The sequence below is a fragment of the Sphaeramia orbicularis genome, unplaced genomic scaffold, assembly GCF_902148855.1.
Source record: "Sphaeramia orbicularis unplaced genomic scaffold, fSphaOr1.1, whole genome shotgun sequence".
Lineage (NCBI taxonomy): Eukaryota > Metazoa > Chordata > Actinopteri > Kurtiformes > Apogonidae > Sphaeramia > Sphaeramia orbicularis.
In genome coordinates, this window is record NW_021941459.1 from 271,889 (window position 1) to 291,654 (window position 19,766).

The window sequence follows — 19,766 nt, forward strand, 5'->3', positions numbered from 1 at the left end:
TGCAAAACCCATAAAAAACCACCTGATAAAACACCTTCAAAACATATGGGCATTTCCACACCAACGCGTTCCTGCAGAGGAAGGTTCTGCATGTGAACGTTCCCGCAGATGAAGGTTCTGCATGTGAACGTTCCACAGATGAAGGTTCTGCATGTGAACGTTCCTACAGGTGAAGGTTCTGCATGTGAACGTTCCTACAGGTGAAGGTTCTGCATGTGAACGTTCCTACAGGTGAAGGTTCTACATGTGAACGTTCCCGCAGATGAAGGTTCTGCATGTGAACGTTCCTACAGGTGAAGGTTCTGCATGTGAACGTTCCTACAGGTGAAGGTTCTGCATGTGAACATTCCCACAGATGAAGGTTCTGCATGTGAACGTTCCTACAGGTGAAGGTTCTGCATGTGAACGTTCCTACAGGTGAAGGTTCTGCATGTGAATGTTCCCGCAGATGAAGGTTCTGCATGTGAACGTTCCTACACGTGAAGGTTCTACATGTGAACGTTCCTGCAGATGAAGGTTCTGCATGTGAACGTTCCTACAGGTGAAGGTTCTGCATGTGAACGTTCCTACAGGTGAAGGTTCTGCATGTGAACATTCCCACAGATGAAGGTTCTGCATGTGAACGTTCCTACAGGTGAAGGTTCTACATGTGAACGTTCCCGCAGATAAAGGTTCTGCATGTGAACGTTCCTACAGGTGAAGGTTCTGCATGTGAACATTCCCACAGATGAAGGTTCTGCATGTGAACGTTCCTACAGGTGAAGGTTCTGCATGTGAACGTTCCTACAGGTGAAGGTTCTGCATGTGAATGTTCCCGCAGATGAAGGTTCTGCATGTGAACGTTCCTACACGTGAAGGTCTACATGTGAACGTTCCCGCAGATGAAGGTTCTGCATGTGAAGTTCCTACAGGTGAAGGTTCTGCATGTGAACGTTCCTACAGGTGAAGGTTCTGCATGTGAACATTCCCACAGATGAAGGTTCTGCATGTGAATGTACAGGTGAAGGTTCTGCATGTGAACGTTCCTACAGGTGAAGGTTCTGCATGTGAACGTTCCCGCAGATGAAGGTTCTGCATGTGAACGTTCCCACAGATGAAGGTTCTGCATGTGAACGTTCCTACAGGTGAAGGTTCTGCATGTGAACGTTCCTACAGGTGAAGGTTCTGCATGTGAACATTCCCCAGATGAAGGTTCTGCATGTGAACGTTCCTACAGGTGAAGGTTCTGCATGTGAACGTTCCTACAGGTGAAGGTTCTGCATGTGAATGTTCCCGCAGATGAAGGTTCTGCATGTGAACGTTCCTACACGTGAAGGTTCTACATGTGAACGTTCCTGCAGATGAAGGTTCTGCATGTGAACGTTCTACAGGTGAAGGTTCTGCATGTGAACGTTCCTACAGGTGAAGGTTCTGCATGTGAACATTCCCACAGATGAAGGTTCTGCATGTGAACGTTCCTACAGGTGAAGGTTCTACATGTGAACGTTCCGCAGATAAAGGTTCTGCATGTGAACGTTCCTACAGGTGAAGGTTCTGCATGTGAACATTCCCACAGATGAAGGTTCTGCATGTGAACGTTCCTACAGGTGAAGGTCTGCATGTGAACGTTCCTACAGGTGAAGGTTCTGCATGTGAATGTTCCCGCAGATGAAGGTTCTGCATGTGAACGTTCCTACACGTGAAGGTTCTACATGTGAACGTTCCCGCAGATGAAGGTTCTGCATGTGAACGTTCCTACAGGTGAAGGTTCGCATGTGAACGTTCCTACAGGTGAAGGTTCTGCATGTGAACATTCCCACAGATGAAGGTTCTGCATGTGAACGTTCCTACAGGTGAAGGTTCTGCATGTGAACGTTCCTACAGGTGAAGGTTCTGCATGTGAACGTTCCCGCAGATGAAGGTTCTGCATGTGAACGTTCCCACAGATGAAGGTTCTGCATGTGAACGTTCTACAGGTGAAGGTTCTGCATGTGAACGTTCCTACAGTAAATGTTTTTTAAATGTAAACACGTGTCTGTTTTTGGTCATGAGTAAAAACTGTGTTGATCAGAGTTTCAAAAGCCTTAAACTATAAAACACTTAAAGTTTAAAGCATTAAATAACTTCATTTTAACATAAAAACCTATTGACATTATATTAGCTGTGTTTTCACACGTCTGCAGATGCTCCTCATGCTAACGGTCAGAGTTGTCGGTGAAACCACGCGGCTGTTTGTGTTCGTGTGTGAAACTGAAGCTGAGCTCACAGAACAGCTGCGCCCTCTAAGCCCCGCCTCCACCCGTCAGCTGCTGAAGACCACCACCCAAATGCAAACGCCTCAGTCCGATCAGGAGGAAAAGCTCCAGATCTGCAGGTGAAACATGGCACAGGGTTCCACAGCTGACGTTCTCCTGCTGACATTCTCCTGCTGACGTTCTCCTGCTGACGTTCTCCTGCTGACGTTCCCACGCCGTAAACGTGACGTGAACGCATAAAAAAGTCCACTTTCCATCCACGTTTGGGTTGAACTTTCAAACCAGCACAAACATGAGAGCAGCAGGAACTGAGGCTCCAGACCAGTGGGACAGGTCCAGACCCGGCCACAGGGGGGCGCTGGAGCTCCACCTGGACCTGCAGGACCAGGTCTGAGCTGGATCACCACAAAGGCCCACGTTCTTTAAACAGGGCCACGAATGAGGAGCTGAGCCCACATAGACATACGCCGGCATCACACAGGACCCGGATCTGGATCCAGGTCTGGAGCCAGATCCGGGTCCGGATCCAGGTCCGGATCCAGACATATAACACAGACCGGTCCACATCATGATGTTGTGGTGACTCAGTCCGACCTGAGGACAAACGTGTCCCATGTGTCCTATGAACCTGTCAGATCAATGAACACGTTCTGAACGTCCAACGCAGACACTGGTCTGTAATCAATAATTAATAACCAATATCAATCAGCAATAATTAATAATCAATCATCAATGATCAATAATCAAGAGGAAAGACTGAACCTAAAATACAGAAGTGATGACGATCTGGATCTGGACTAAAATCCACATGGATCCAGGATCCAGGGACCAGGTGACTGAAGCAGACAAACACAAGTGGATCATAGGATAACATGTGATCTGGACCGGACCGGGTGGACCAGGTCTGGACCGAGTCTGGATCAAGTCTAGACCGGTCTGGACCGGAGTCAGCGCCCTCGGTGTCTCATGCAGAGGTCACCCAGTCAGAGGCGGAGCTTAAGACTCCACGACAACACTAGAACTGAAACACCTGAACACATGTTTAACTGTTTGAACTAGTTTTAGTTTTAACTGTTTGAACTCTTTTAAATGTTTCTGTTTTAACCGTTTTAACAGTTTTAACTGTTGCTTTAACTATTATAACTGTTTTAACTTTTTGTTTAGCTGTTTTAACTATTGTTTTAACTCTTTTAAATATTTTGTTTTCACTGTTTTAAACAGTTTTAACTGTTGTTTTAACTATTTTAACTGTTTTAACTTTTTGTTTAAACTGTTTTAACTTCGTTTTAACTCTTTTAAATGTTTTTGTTTTCAGTTTTAACTATTTTAAATGTTTCTGTTTTAACAGTTTTAACTGTTTTAACAGTTGCATCTGTTTTAACTCTTAATGTTTTTGTTTTTAACTGTATTTCAACTGTTTTAACTCTTATAAATGTTTTTGTTCAATTGTTTTAACTGTTGTTTTAACTGTTATTTTAACTGTTTTACTCTTAAATGTTTTGTTTTGTTTTCAGTTTTAACTGTTGTTCTGTTGTTGTTTTAACTGTTTTAAATGTAGTTTTAACTCTTAATGTTTTTGTTTTAACTCTTAACTCTTTTAACTGTTGTTTTAACTCTTTTAAACGGTTTTGTTCCAACTGTTTTAACGTTTGTTTCAAATCTTTTAACTGTTTTTGTTTAACTCTTAACTCTTTAACTGTTGTTTCAACTCTTACTGTTTTGTTTTAACTCTTAACTCTTTTAGGTGTTGTTTTAACTCTTAACTGTTATTGTTTAACTCTTAACTCTTTAGCTGTTGTTTTAATACTTTTGATTCTTTTAACTATTTTGTTTTAACTGTATTAACTCTTAAATGTTTTTGCTTTAATTGTTTTAACTCTTTAAATGTTTCTGTTTTTGTTTTAACTCTTTTAACTGTTGTTTTAACTGTCTTAACTCTTTTAAATTTTTGTTTTAATACTTTTAACTGTTGTTTTAACTGTCTTAACTCTTTTAAATGTTTTTGTTTTAACTCTTTTAGCTGTTGTTTTAATACTTTAACTTTCAACTGTTTTGTTTTAATTCTTTTAAATGTTTTAGTTTTAATTCTTTTAACTGTTGTTCATCTGTCTTAACTCTTTTAACTCTTCTCCAGCGTCAGACTCAGAATCAGAAGACCAAACTTAGTCATGACAGTTTTTTTTCCAGTCCAAACTCTACCTCTTCTTAGACTCTGAACCCATTACAGCTCCAGTTCTGGGCTGGTCCACTTTCCACCTCTACATTTGCATGCACCGTTGCCTCCTGTTTTGTTGCCATGGCAGCGCTGCAGGAGGCGGCCTTAACCACAACCTGCTGCTCTGGGCCTGTGCAGCAGCGCTGTGTGTGTGGTGTGTTGTGTATATGTGTGTGTTGTGTATATGTGTGTGGTGTTGTGTATATGTGTGTGTGGTGTGTTGTGTATATGTGTGTGTCTGTTGTGTATATGTGGTTATGTGTGTGTGTGTGTGTGTGTTGCGTTGGCAGTGCTCTGGGACTTTTCCCTTTTACCGGTAACAGGAGCTGCTTGATGCCAGCTCACTCGATATTTTCCAGCCTGCTCCGCCGCCGCCGCTGCCAAACCCATAATGCACTTCTGCAGGGCGTACGTCTGATTGTGTTTATTGTGCTGCCACGGTCCACAGTAGACGCGGTGATTAAAAATTATAATTTGTAAACCTAATTAAATCGCTGAGAGAGCCACTAAAAATATCCCCAGGAGCCAATTAAAAGAAAGTACAGCAGTAAAAACAGGACCAACGGGGAAGACACGAAGAAACAGCGAAAGGACGACGGCCCACCCACAGAACCACCAGAACCAGAACCAAAGTGGATCCAAGTGGGTTCAAGTGGATTAGAGCGGTTCTGGACTTCAGGACCAGTGAATACAGGACGATACTGACCTGAACTCACAACAGTCGTTCTACAACTATGAACTGAACTGAGAAACAAAACAAATACAAATACATCCAGTCATTTAGAAACAATGAAAACAGTAAAAACAGAAAAAAAAACAAAAACAGAAAAAAACTATAAAAACAGTAAAAACAACTGTTGTTTTACTCTTTTAACTGTTTTAAATGTTTTTGTTTTAACTAAGGAACTGTTAGAATATTTAGAGAAATTATCAAAAAATTTAACATCTATATTTGTTCTTTAAGGTAAAAATTCAAAAGTTGTTCATTTTTTGTCTGATTTTTTTTTATTCTGATCCATCCACTAAAACCATCCCATAATAAACAGTGTTAAATTCCTACACTACACCTTCTACCAAGTGAGTAAAATACACTCTGACACATTTAACATTTAACATTTGACCTAGAACCAAAAATAATAAGAATATGAACCAGTGTCGGTGGATGAAAACAAAAACTAATACAATTTTTTATGCGGTATTTGGGAAAAAAATGACTTTTTTTGTGGGGGGGTGTTTTTGCATCAAATATGTGGTTTGTTTACTTTACAGATATGTCATTTAAAGGGTTAAAAATATGACGATTATTGAGTATTTGGTGTGTTTGTTTACAGCCCAAGTTCAAAAAAAAAAAAAAAAAAAGTTAACAACAAATTAAAAACATTTGCAGTTTATGTTCTGAGGCTGATAAGAAGGACGTCTATGAGCAGAAACCAGAGGGAAATATTTATGTTCAAAAGTACGAGGTACAAGGAAAACTACTGAAGTATTAGTACTGCGGTTCGTCTGTTTGATTTAAAGGTTTGAATCCAGTGTTTCATGTGTTTCATGTGTTTCGTGTGTTTGACGTGTGCAGTCGACGCTGATAACAGGAAGTAGAACATCACAGAGCTGACATGTGATACGCCGCATCCCATAATGCACCAGCCCCATTCCCACATTCATTTACCTCCACAGAAAATGGAAACATGTGTGTTTGTGTTGTGTGGTGTGTGTGTGTGTGTGTGTGTGTGTGTATATGTGTGTGTGTGTATGACAGTAAACACAGACGCTTCCAGGTTTGTTTTTTTTTAAATGGGATGAAATAACAAACGCTTCATCACAACAGAAACTTTGTTCAGACAAAGACGAACGTTCAGGATAAACACGTCCTGTTTATCAGCCTTCAGTTTCACATTCATGGTTTTTATGGTGAAAATCTGAGCTGGTTCATGTGGTTCATGATGGTTTTACCGTCTTCAGAATATTCGGATCAGTCACAAAAGAAGAAGATGAAGGTGTTTCCACGGTAACTACGGAAACACTTATTTTCTTCATTTTACTTGTTTATTTATTTTATTTGATCTATTTTACTTATTTGTAATTTGTTGCCTATTATTTTTTTCTTAAATTAGTTCAGTTTGTGGTCATGTGTGTTCATGTATTGTTGTTTATTTTCTTATTATCTTCATTTCTTTAATTTTTTTACATTTTCCACGTTAATATTTGTCATTTATCAAATTACATTATAGCTTTTTTTTTTCTCCAGTTTCATTGCGTTCATCGCTTATTTTGTTCTTGTTGTTCTTGGGTCTGTAAGGGTTTAAAGGCGGACGTTTGGGTCTGTAAGGGTTAAAGGTGGACGTTTGGGTCTGTAAGGGTTAAAGGTGGACGTCTGGGTCTGTAAGGGTTAAAGGTGGACGTCTGGGTCTGTAAGGGTTAAAGGTGGACGTTTGGGTCTGTAAGGGTTAAAGGTGGACGTTTGGGTCTTTAAGGGTTAAAGGTGGACGTTTGGTCTGTAAGGGTTAAAGGTGGATGTTTGGGTCTGTAAGGGTTAAAGGTGGACGTTTGGTCTGTAAGGGTTAAAGGTGGACGTTTGGTCTGTAAGGGTTAAGGTGGATGTTTGGGTCTGTAAGGGTTAAAGGTGGACGTTTGGTCTGTAAGGGTTAAAGGTGGACGTTTGGTCTGTAAGGGTTAAAGGTGGACGTTTGGGTCTTTAAGGGTTAAAGGTGGACGTTTGGGTCTGTAAGGGTTAAAGGTGGACGTTTGGTCTGTAAGGGTTAAAGGTGGACGTTTGGTCTGTAAGGGTTAAAGGTGGACGTTTGGGTCTTAAGGGTTAAAGGTGGACGTTTGGGTCTGTAAGGGTTAAAGGTGGACGTTTGGTCTGTAAGGGTTAAAGGTGGACGTTTGGGTCTGTAAGGGTTAAAGGGGACGTTTGGGTCTTTAAGGGTTAAAGGTGGACGTTTGGTCTGTAAGGGTTAAAGGTGTGTGTTGGGTCTGTAAGGGTTAAAGGTGAACGTTTGGTCTGTAAGGGTTAAAGGTGGACGTTTGGTCTGTAAGGGTTAAAGGTGGATGTTTGGGTCTGTAAGGGTTAAAGGTGGACGTTTGGTCTGTAAGGGTTAAAGGTGGACGTTTGGTCTGTAAGGGTTAAAGGTGGACGTCTGGGTCTGTAAGGGTTAAAGGTGGACGTTTGGGTCTGTAAGGGTTAAAGGTGGACGTTTGGGTCTTTAAGGGTTAAAGGTGGACGTTTGGTCTGTAAGGGTTAAAGGTGGACGTTTGGGTCTGTAAGGGTTAAAGGTGGACGTTTGGTCTGTAAGGGTTAAAGGTGGACGTTTGGGTCTTTAAGGGTTAAAGGTGGACGTTTGGGTCTGTAAGGGTTAAAGGTGGACGTTTGGTCTGTAAGGGTTAAAGGTGGACGTTTGGTCTGTAAGGGTTAAAGGTGGACGTTTGGGTCTGTAAGGGTTAAAGGTGGACGTTTGGGTCTTTAAGGGTTAAAGGTGGACGTTTGGGTCTGTAAGGGTTAAAGGTGGACGTTTGGTCTGTAAGGGTTAAAGGGGACGTTTGGGTCTGTAAGGGTTAAAGGTGGACGTTTGGGTCTGTAAGGGTTAAAGGTGGACGTTTGGTCTGTAAGGGTTAAAGGTGTGTGTTTGGTCTGTAAGGGTTAAAGGTGGACGTTTGGTCTGTAAGGGTTAAAGGTGGACGTTTGGTCTGTAAGGGTTAAAGGTGGACGTTTGGGTCTGTAAGGGTTAAAGGTGGACGTTTGGGTCGGTGTGCCTTCATGGCTTCGTCCCTTCGTAGGACGCCTCAGAGTCTGTCCATTTTCTGATGAACTTCAAGTGAACGTGGAACCGTGAACGCCACATCGACCTTCTTGTCCATCGTTACGACTCCGGTGGAAAATAACACACATAAATACGGCCTCGCGTCAGGAAATAAACGCGTTATTTAATTTGCTCATTAAATGTTATTTCTCTGGTTTTGTGTGAACGGTAGCATGTGGACGTGGCCTTATTAAAGCATTTAAAGTCATCATCTGTGGGATTTTTTTGGCTTCCAGTGTAATTTATGATGAAGATTTGAATGTGGGTTTTGTGATCCGTGTGTGTGGTCACATTAAAGCAGTAAAAACACAACTGTGACCTCCACACATCACACCACGTCTGATTGGACCGAACACCACCTCAGTCCAGTCCTTTTATTATTATTATTATATTATTATTATTGCACTTAGAGGTGATGTCAGAGGGTCATGTGACTGCGTCTGCGTCTACACACTGTAATATTCGACCATAAACACTGAGAAGAACTGTGAGTGCAGGTCAAATAACGGACAGGAGGAGGAGAGAGGAGGAGAGGAAGGAGGAGGAGAGAGGGGGGAGGAGAGAAGAGGAGGAAGAAGGAGGAGGAGAGGGGGAGGAGGAGGAAGAGGGGGAGGAATAGGGGGACGAGGAGGAGGAGGAGGAGAGGAGGAAAAGGAGGAGGAAGAGGAGGATATAAAAGTCAAAATTCTGACTTTAATCTCAGAACAATAAAAAAAATATTTCAAAAAGTCAGAATTCTGATTTTTTTCTCAGAATAATAATAAAATACATACTGGACCTTTTTGTTTGTTTTTCCAGTTTCTCTACTCCTCTTTCGTGTGTATCTGCTCTTTCTACTCCTTTTATTTTACTTCTTATTCGTTGTCATTTCCTTTCTCTGCTGTAAAAACCTGTCTGTTCCCTTCATCCTTCATATCTCTGCTCTGTACAGTCCACCTCTGACCTCTGACCTCTGACCTCTGCTGGTGTTCCTGGACTCCACCTGCTCATGTTTCAGTCAAATCTATCACAGTCGTGTGGTGTTAAATTCACTCTGTCTGTGTTTATATTAAAGGCAGAAAATCAGACGTCAGAGTCGATAAAACTCAGATCTGACAGTGGGGCGGAGTCACACCCCCGTCCACGCCGAGGTGTGATGTTCAGACAGGAAATGACCTCACGTGAGGACGGAGAGGACAGGGGTCGGCGTGGAGATGAAAGCGGAGGGAGGACGTCCAGATGTGGACACATGTGCTCTTTCATGGATTCAGCTCCGAGGCACAAAACGAAGAAATAATAAATCCATAAAACATGAACCGACAGAGCCTGAGGAGGGGGCGGAGCTACAGGGATGGATACGCCTACCCACACTGATATATTTAAGGAGGATTTTCCTGATGTACCTGTTGCCTGTACACTGTAAAAAAAAAAAAGGTAATATTACAGTAGCTGGATTGTCAAAAGCATACTGTGAAATAACGGAAAATAACCATCTCATAAAAATACGTTAATTTTCCATAATTAAAATACAGTTTTTTGCCCTAACTTCACATGAGATTTTGTATATTTTTGTTTTACTTTTTAATGTTTAATGAAGAATATTTACATGTATTAAAACAATCCAATTCCCTATAAATATATATATAAATATTTTCAATGAGACTCAGTTGTCCAATCCACTGATAAAAACTGTATTTGGACAGTTTATCAGTGCTTATACATGTTATACATTCACAAAAATACATTTATTCAACATTTTTGTTGTGAAACCTCCTGTAATTACACAAGATATTTGTCAATTAACAAACAAATCTGGTTCAACTGACAGAACTAATACTTCTGTTACTGTTAACTGTCAGTAATTTTACGTTGTCTTTTTTTTTGTTTTTAACAGTATTAAACTTTAAATTAACAGTTTAATCTCATAAATAGAAAATAAATATTTGTGAAATTATGATACATTTGCAAAATGTATTTTAACTGTATTTTTCTGTGAAAAAATAAAAAAATTCTTTTAAATAAATGGAAATTTTTTGGTTATTCACAGTTACAGTTTTTTCGTGTTCTTTTCCATTTCACTTGTAAAATCACAGTCTGTTTTTGTCATTTCATTGATATTTTCCTGTATCTGAAAAACTGGAAAATCTGTCAAATAAACAGTGAAAATTCTGTTAAATTACAAATTTTTCTACAGTGTAGCGCAGTGCGATGGTCATATTTCACCCACGGTAACAGTAAACAGACCAACGCCCACATGTTATTACATCATAGATGAGGCTCTGCCCACATTCACCAGGAAAACACAAAATGACGCCTCTGTTGGACTCTAACGGCACTGATATGAATAAAGGATGAAACCACACATGTGGACGTCCACACGGCTCACACTCATCAGCATCGACCAGTGGTGGGCGGGGCTTAACCCTCCGGTATCCCATCCACCAAGGCCCTTACTAAGCACCAAGTGTGCGTTTTTCGCACACTTGTGGAATAATGTCAAAAAAAATTTCATACAGTTTGTTTTTAATTCTTTTACACTTTTTTCTATTTCATCAACTTGAGCTGTAAATAAAAATACCAAATACTCAATAATTGTCACATTTTTTAACCCTTTAAATGCTGTTTGTAATGGAAACAAACCATTTTTTTAGATGCAAAAAACACACAAAAATATTTTTTTCAATATACTACATAAAAAGTGGATCACATATTATTAGATTTTTCATCCTGGCATATGTCAGTGATTAACTCCAACATTGGTTAATTTGCATTATTATTTTTGGCGCTAGGTCAAATGTTTAAAAATACTAGCATCTGTCACCACGTGTGCGTAAAATGCACACCTATGAATCAAACTATTAAATATTATATTGATTTATTTTTCTGCTCTAATTTGATTTTATTTTGTAAATCCAGCTCAGCCCTAATCATCTGTCATATACATATGTCAACGATTAACAGCGACATTGGTTAACCACCACCTTTAAGGAAAGTCACTGTTTTTTACTGAACAACGCTTTGATCTGTCAGTCACATTTAAGCCCCGCCCATCTGAAAACACCTGTCAGGTATCATCACAGGGACACTTTCTACCATGTGACCTCTGACCCTGAACGTCCTCATTAACTGTTTTAATTGTGAACTCATTCTTCTATCTGTAAATTAATCCTCATTGCTCCTTTAAAATTCGTCGGCTCTGTTTGTGTCGTCATAGTTTCGTACATTTGTTGACGACAGTAACGGTTTCAGAACTGAACACCAACGCTCTTCTTCTTCTTCAGTCTGTTTATTTCATGTGTATCAGATCCTACAGCGCCACCTTCTGACCACCTTTATTCAAACCCCTGCAGTTTAATGAAGTTCATAGGTCACAGTTTAGTTTTAGCACTTTTTAAACCTGCTGAAACCACAAATAAAGGAACAGAGGTGAATTGTGGGAAATCCAACCAAACTGTACATGTGTTTGATTTAAGAGTTGTCTTTTTTCAGTTTTAATCCACACTCATTTGTGAACACACTGATCATATTTGGACGTTTTAAAGGATGAGTTCAAACCAGTTCATCCACTAAAGATCTGATAAAACTAAACACCTTCTGTTTTCTACTTCTACTACTTTTCCTTCTCCTTGTTCTTCTTCTTGACCTTTTTTTCTTCTTCTTCTCCTCCTCCTTTTTCTCCTTCTTCTCCTCCTCCTCCTCTCTTCTCCTCCACTCCTCTTTAAATTCCTTTCTGTTCCTCCTCCTCATCCCTCTGTTCCTATAATCCGATCCTTTCTTCCAGATCTTCCGTTTGTTTCAGGCTTCTCGTCCTGACAGTTCGAGCTTTTCTTTTCTTTTTTCTTCGTTTCTCGGCAGAGTTGGCAGAAAAGGCGGCGGCGTCTCGGCGGTATCGAACATCTCTCATGCTTCTACATGTGTTTGGCCCTGGCTCTGGAAACACTTGATTTGTGCAGATCTGACAGGAAACCGTCCCGCTCTAGAAGCTAATCTCCGCTCCTCCCGGTGGCGTCGGTGCCAGAGCTAATCAGCGGACGTCAACACCGCCTTCTTCACATGCGCAAAAAACACTGATTATGACAATTCATTCGTCTTCGCCGACAACAAATCTGCACGTCTAAACAGCCGGTCATTACCCAGCGTCTCCTGCAGAAACTGAACCTAATACCTGCTTCCAGCGCACACATGCACGCCGCATGGCCGGGCCCTTTAGCGTAAGCAACGATAAACACGCTACATCTAATCATAAAGCATGCATTTCATGTCAGAGCGGCGGTCTAAAATGCCCGCTTTTCCCATGCTTGTATTTCAGAGGGAGAGCAGGTCTGGCTCTAATTTCTCTGTGTTTATGGCAGATCTAAATTATGGTATCGAGTTCGCCCCCAAACCGAAGCCGCTGCCAACTGTCATGGCCGACCCTCCCCGTACGGGCGCTTTAGTTCGTACGTAACCCAATCCGTCCCGGCGTTTCTGGCTCCGCTCGGATTCATTTAGAGCGAACGGAGGGCAGGACTGAGGAAAAACAAACACAAGGCCTTCAGAACAAAGTCACCCTCCAGTTTTTTTTTTTTTTTTTCTCCTCAAATAGAAAGCAGAGGAAATGCTGCCGGCGGAGCCACGTTTTTTTGTGAATGAAGCCCAGCTGACAAACAGAACCGCTCGGACCCCGAAAAAACCGAAGACTGCACATGTCGTACGACGGAGGCTTTAAGAGAAGGATAAAAGTACGCAGAGTTTATTTAGACAGACTGGAAACGTCACAAACACAGCAGGAAAACCAAAATTAGACCGGAAAAAAGGCAGGAAAAGGAGCCAAAATTCAACAAAAACTGTTTGTTATGAAGCTAAAACACACACGTTTTCACATTAACTTAAAGAAGACGGAGGTCAGACTGGGATCTAATTATAATATTTAAATTCCTGCTTCAATATCTAGATTTATTCAGATACAAATGCAGTATTTTTATAGACTCTCATAAATATACACAGTGTTAATATCGTGCCTTTTCATATTTTATGTGTACTTTCTTTTTTATTTTGTTTTATTTTTAGTTATATTCCTATTCTACTTTGGTTAAATTTTATATTCTATTTTGCAATTTTATATTTGCTCTATTCTTATTTTCTGCCTTTTTTTTTTAATTAATATTGTTGCACTGACTGGAGTAGCACAGTGATAATATAGACTATTCTATTCTATTCTATTCTATTCTATTCTATAGGTTGTTTAATCAGAGGGTGCAGTTCCACTTTCCTCCAGCAGATGGAGACGTAACAAAGGACAGATTTGTTTTCCATCCGAGAAAAAAAAAAGAAACAGAAATAGAAACCATCCTAAAATAATTCAGAAAGAGGTGTTTTGCTTTTTAATGTTGTGTAAAAATCCTTTTTATGGCTCAGTGGAAAAAATACTGACGGATATTTATGAAGGTTTAACACAGACGGTTAAAGAGGAGACGTTTGATCACATTTGAACCCTTGGATGGCTTCATGTCTTAAAACATTATGGATTAGATTAGATTAGATTAGATTAGATTAGATTAGATTAGATTAGATTAGATTAGATTAGATTAGATTAGATTAGATCATCTTTAAGTAGATGGTTAGTTGTGGTAGTAAATTATTATTTACATTCAGAGCAGGAAAAATATTTTAATGTTCAGATAAATTCAGTCCAAAACACCTCTGAGACATTTTAGAAACAAAGACAATAACAATTTAAACCAAACTAACCAATGCAACAATATTTATCCTATAATATAAAACTATTTATTGTTATTATAATTTTATGTCCCAGACCCCTGTTAGAAAAAAAAAACACCTGAACTGAATGTGTCCACAGACTTTTGTCCATTTGTAAATGAGTTCGGTCATTATACAAATGAGGATAACCATATGTAACCACTTTAACTGTTTAATTTTTACTTTTTTTGCTCTGACACCAAGAAAAAGTTTGTTGTTGTCATTATTTACATGTTATTATGTTATTCTTTCACTGGTTTGATCCACCTCAGATCAAATGAGACCCAGGGAAAAAACAGGTTTTGTTTTTTTACATTGATGGGAAACAGCAGAACAGCTTTTTCAGATACATTTATTTTATGGAAGCTCCTTTCCTTTGCAACACCTTTGGTGTTTTTTTTTTTTTTTTTTTACTAAAGCTGTGAAACTCTTGTCCACTACTTCACTATAAGGGATAAAAATGCATAGCTGGATCTCAGGAGGATATTGGCCCGACACTCCTGAAGCAGAATGAAGATTAATCTGAACAAATAAGTATAAATAACAAAAAAACAGAAAAAAATCATCATTTAAACATAGGTTCAGGTCAGAATTCTACACTTCATTAATCTGTAGAAAATATGATGGACACACACAAAACACAACAGGATGTAAAAGGAGAAATGAAGACGAGAAGAACGAATGCACTCTTAATTGTGATGTTATTGTTATGTTCTTTGTATGTTCTCTGTATGTTTCTTTGTATGTCTCTGTATGTTCTTTGTAGGTTTTCTGTATGTTTGTTGTAGTTCTCTGTATGTAGAACACTGTGAACGTCCTTCGCTCTGTGTGTTTGAATGCATCATGGCCTGGTTTCAGTCTGTGAAATCAAAGCGACAGTGAACGCAGCCTGAGGGGCGGGCGGCATTGAACCATCAGCTGGACCAGGAATGGACATGCCATAATGAGTACGGGGGGGGGGGGTCAGAGGAGGATGGGGACGATGCAGCTCCCACAGTCTGAACCACTCACATTAACCCGGTTACAGAATACGACCCAGAAACTCGGATGTGTGATGTGTTCTGGGTGGGCGGGGTCAGGGGGGGTCTGGGGGGGGTCTGGGTCCAGGTCTAGGGTCTGTTGGGCTCATGTAGCAGGTCAGATATATTGAACAGGTTTATTAGAGTTTCAGATTCACGATAAGAACAGATACCAACACCAGTTCAACAGCTGCATCGTTTCCCATGGTAACCTCTGACATTATCCAGAGTGTCCACTATTTGGACCTCCCTAATCTGAATGACAATGGCATGGAATAAGGAATGACGTAACCCCTAACCCTAACCCTAGTGGTCATCGTCTATTCCATGCCGTTTGTCATTTGGATTAGGGAGGCCCCACTAGTTTCTGTTTTAGTTTTAATTGACGCTAACGGTTCATGTCTTTTGTGTCAAATCTGAACCACACATTCATCAGTTTTCAATCTTCCATCAGACATACGCGCAAAACTTACTGATATTTAATAAATGTCGTAAAACACATGTACATAATGTCAGTTTTTCCATTAAATTACAAATGCAATGATTTGTTTATTTACTTATTTATTTTATTTTAATTTATTTTCCCTTTATGTAACCAGGAGGTCCCATTGAGATTAAGAATCTCTTTTGCAAAGGCAGACCTATCCAAGGTATCAGCCAAACAAAGTCTAAACAACAGAAACACACACACAATACACAATAAAAAACATAACAACTATTCAACCAGAATGGACTCAAGGAAACAGTGACATTCCTCCTTCACTGCATTCTCCGTGATAGTTTCAAAATCATTAATAGAAATGAATGCATCTACTTTTACACTTTATCACGAGATGTCACGAGAAGTCGTTCCGTAAACATTGCGATGAACATAAATATCAGGTTGATTTACAGATAGGTTCAATTTCTGTCATAGCGCCCTCTAGAGCCTGGAAAATACTCACATTTCTCTGTTTGAATCTAGAATGCTCGTTACCCCTCTATCTCCTACTAAACCAAAAACTTCTTCTTCTCTTGTTGTAACATCCATCAACATCTGTTTTTTTTGTTGTTGTTGTTCATGTGACCTAGTTGTGTAAAAAGGTCTTTCCATTACAGTTTTTCGTGATATACTAATTTCACTACGCCCGGAAAAACCACCTCTTGCAAGTGCAAAAACTTTTCATTGAAAAACAAGAGTTTGGGTGAAATTGTCGTTTTCTCATTAGGCAAATTTGTATGCACAAGTTATATTTGCGCAATTTGACGGTCAATGGAAAAGCAACTAATGAAGCTTTAATTAACATTAAAGCCCTGAGTCTTCCATCTTTGGAGTCCTCCTGAGTCTCCACAGAAACTAAATGTGTTCGCATTTACTTCGTTGATTGTCCGTAGATGTTTCCTCCTACAGTGGAAGTGGCCTAAACCTCCAGCAGAACACGCCTGGATAACGGACAGAATGTCTTTAATGAAACTGGAAAAGATCAAATTTTCTCACAGAGGATCAACTGAGAAATTTACATTAGATGGAAGTCTTAATAAACTTACTTTAATAAACATCTATAGAAAACAGAACAGAATAGAACAGAGGTAACAGTCGCAATTAAGTGAATGTGAACCAATATGGGGGGGGCACTACTTTTCTCACTTTTTTATTTTTTATTATTATTTTTTTGTAGTTTAAGTTCTTGTTTGTGGTTATTTTTTTTTTTGTTTTGTTTTGTTTTTTTTAAACTGGAAAAATGGACATATGCTTGTACCTGTGCTGAGAAAATGTGTCCTAATAAAAGATTATTTAATCGAAAGTGTAGACTGCAAACTGGATCCAAACTCTTCCACCTAATGTCATCGTTTGGTTCCGACACATCTGTAATATCCTCCTCATGGAAGGTTACAAGCTGTTGTAAAGGGCAAGGACCAATTATTTTTAAAAGTTCCGGTCACCCTTCTTAGATTATTACCTGCAGATCTGAAAAATCTACTATTGATGGGCAGACAGCTTTCTGAATGGAAGGAGGTTTAGCCTTGCAACTAGGATGGGAATCATTAAGAATTTAACGAATCTGATTCCGTTATCGATATTGCTTATCGATCTGATTCCCTTATCGATTTCATTGGGTGAGGGAATAAAGAGTACAACAGGTGTGTTTGCATTAACTGTCTTTTACATTTCCATCTGCACAGAAAATAGAACATATACAGTATGAACAAATAATAAGAAAAGATGACACCGGGCCGGTTCGGGGGGGGGGGGTACAGTGAAAGTGAAACTACAGACTCTTTCTAATTCCTCTATTGCCGCATTTCTACTACATGGAACGGTTCGACTCGGTTCGGCTTGTCTCCTGTTGTTGTGCACCTCATTTCCTTTCCCTTCTTACCTTCGGAAACTTGTATTTGAGGAGTTACGTTTGTTGCCCACACCAGAACCGGCCCGGTGTTCACTCTGCCGCTACATTCACAAGCGCCGCTGAGTATGTGACATTCCTGTAAATTGAGTCACATGCTGTGGACAAATGTTTGAGGCAGATTGGAGGGATTCCACCCTTTAGAAGAAATGGAAGCTTTGACAGTGTTCAACTGGACCTGGTGTGGTCTGTTTGGACCTGGTGTGGTCTGTGTGGACCTGGTGTGGTCTGTTTGGACCTGGTGTGGTCTGTTGGACCTGGTGTGGTCTGTTGGACCTGGTGTGGTCTGTTGGGACCTGGTGTGGTCTGTTTAGACCTGGTGTGGTCTGTTTGGACCTGTGTGGTCTGTTTAGACTGGTGTGGTCTGTGTGGACCTGGTGTGGTCTGTTTGGACCTGGTGTGGTCTGTTTGGACCTGGTGTGGTCTGTTTAGACCTGGTGTGGTCTGTGTGGACCTGGTGTGGTCTGTTTGGACCTGGTGTGGTCTGTTTGGACCTGGTGTGGTCTGTTTAGACCTGGTGTGGTCTGTTTGGACCTGGTGTGGTCTGTTTGGACCTGTGTGGTCTGTTTGGACCTGGTGTGGTCCTGTTTAGACCTGGTGTGGTCTGTTTGGACCTGGTGTGGTCTGTTTAGACCTGGTGTGGTCTGTTTAGACCTGGTGTGGTCTGTTTGGACCTGGTGTGGTCTGTTTAGACCTGGTGTGGTCTGTGTGGACCTGGGTGTGGTCTGTTTGGACCTGGTGTGGTCTGTTTGGACCTGGTGTGGTCTGTTTAGACCTGGTGTGGTCTGTTTGGACCTGGTGTGGTCTGTTTGGACCTGGTGTGGTCTGTTTAGACCTGGTGTGGTCTGTTTTGGACCTGGTGTGGTCTGTTTAGACCTGGTGTGGTCTGTTTGGACCTGGTGTGGTCTGTTTAGACCTGGTGTGGTCTGTTTGGACCTGGTGTGGTCTGTGTAGACCTGGTGTGGTCTGTTTGGACCTGGTGTGGTCCTGTGTGGACCTGGTGTGGTCTGTGTGGACCTGGTGTGTCTGTTTAGACCTGGTGTGGTCTGTTTAGACCTGGTGTGGTCTGTGTGGACCTGGTGTGGTCTGTTTAGACCTGGTGTGGTCTGTTTGGACCTGGTGTGGTCTGTTTAGACCTGGTGTGGTCTGTTTGGACCTGGTGTGGTCTGTTTAGACCTGGTGTGGTCTGTTTAGACCTGGTGTGGTCTGTTGGACCTGGTGTGGTCTGTTTTAGACCTGGTGTGGTCTGTGTGGACCTGTGTGGTCTGTTTGGACCTGGTGTGGTCTGTTTGGGACCTGGTGTGGTCTGTTTAGACCTGGTGTGGTCTGTTTGGACCTGGTGTGGTCTGTTTAGACCTGGTGTGGTCTGTGTGGACCTGTGTGGTCTGTTTAGACCTGGTGTGGTCTGTTTAGACTGGTGTGGTCCTGTTTAGACCTGTGTGGTCTGTGTGGACCTGGTGTGGTCTGTGTAGACCTGGTGTGGGTCTGTTTGGACCTGGTGTGGTCTGTTTGGACCTGGTGTGGTCTGTGTGGACCGGTGTGGTCTGTTTAGACCTGGTGTGGTCTGTTTAGACCTGGTGTGGTCTGTTTAGACCTGGTGTGGTCTGTGTGGACCTGGTGTGGTCTGTTTAGACCTGGTGTGGTCTGTGTAGACCTGGTGTGGTCTGTTTGGACCTGGTGTGGTCTGTGTAGACCTGGTGTGGTCTGTTTGGACCATTTCTGCCCTCAACTCCATGTTGTCTACGTTCTGACCAAAACAATGCAGCGTACGTGTGACATCATCGTGCATGTACAACGAAGGTGGAATCGATAAGCAGAATCATTAAGCAGGCAAACAATTCCAAGGAATCGAGCTACTGGGAACCAGTTCTCAAAAAGAACCGGTTCTCGATTCCCATCCCTACTTGCAACCCTCAAATTCTGAATGACACGAATTATAATAGTACAATGATGATGACTGGTGTATTGTGTTTAGGGATGTAACCATATGAAAATTTCATGTCACAGTTATTGTGACCAAAATTATCAGTTATCATTATTATCGTGGTATTGTTGAAATGTGTTCAAAATGTTCAAAAACTACTGATACACAACCTGAAATAATTTAACCAAGTTGGATTTTGAAAAAAACAAACAAACAAAAAAAAAAAAACAGGCACAATGTACTTTCTCTGGCAGAAAACATTCAATATTAACATGGAAATGTCAAACATTCAAATGTGCAATTAAAGATGGAACCTTATGGACATAACAGACATCTGCATTAGCGTGGGAAAGGATAGGATTTGATCGATATCAGTGCGATTGTCGACTCTGCTTACCAATCCAATTCCTTATCATTCTCCAATCAATTCCTGAGTGTTTTTACAGTGGGGAAAACAGTAGTTGGACAGGTC

General features: G+C 40.8%; 1 protein-coding gene across 1 annotated transcript in view; it reads right to left on the bottom strand.

Moving 5' to 3' along the window:
- LOC115415844 (CDK5 regulatory subunit-associated protein 2-like) overlaps positions 1-19,766 on the bottom strand; it is a 62,440-nt gene that overhangs the window by 799 nt on the left and 41,875 nt on the right. The gene's annotated exons all lie outside the window — the stretch shown is intronic.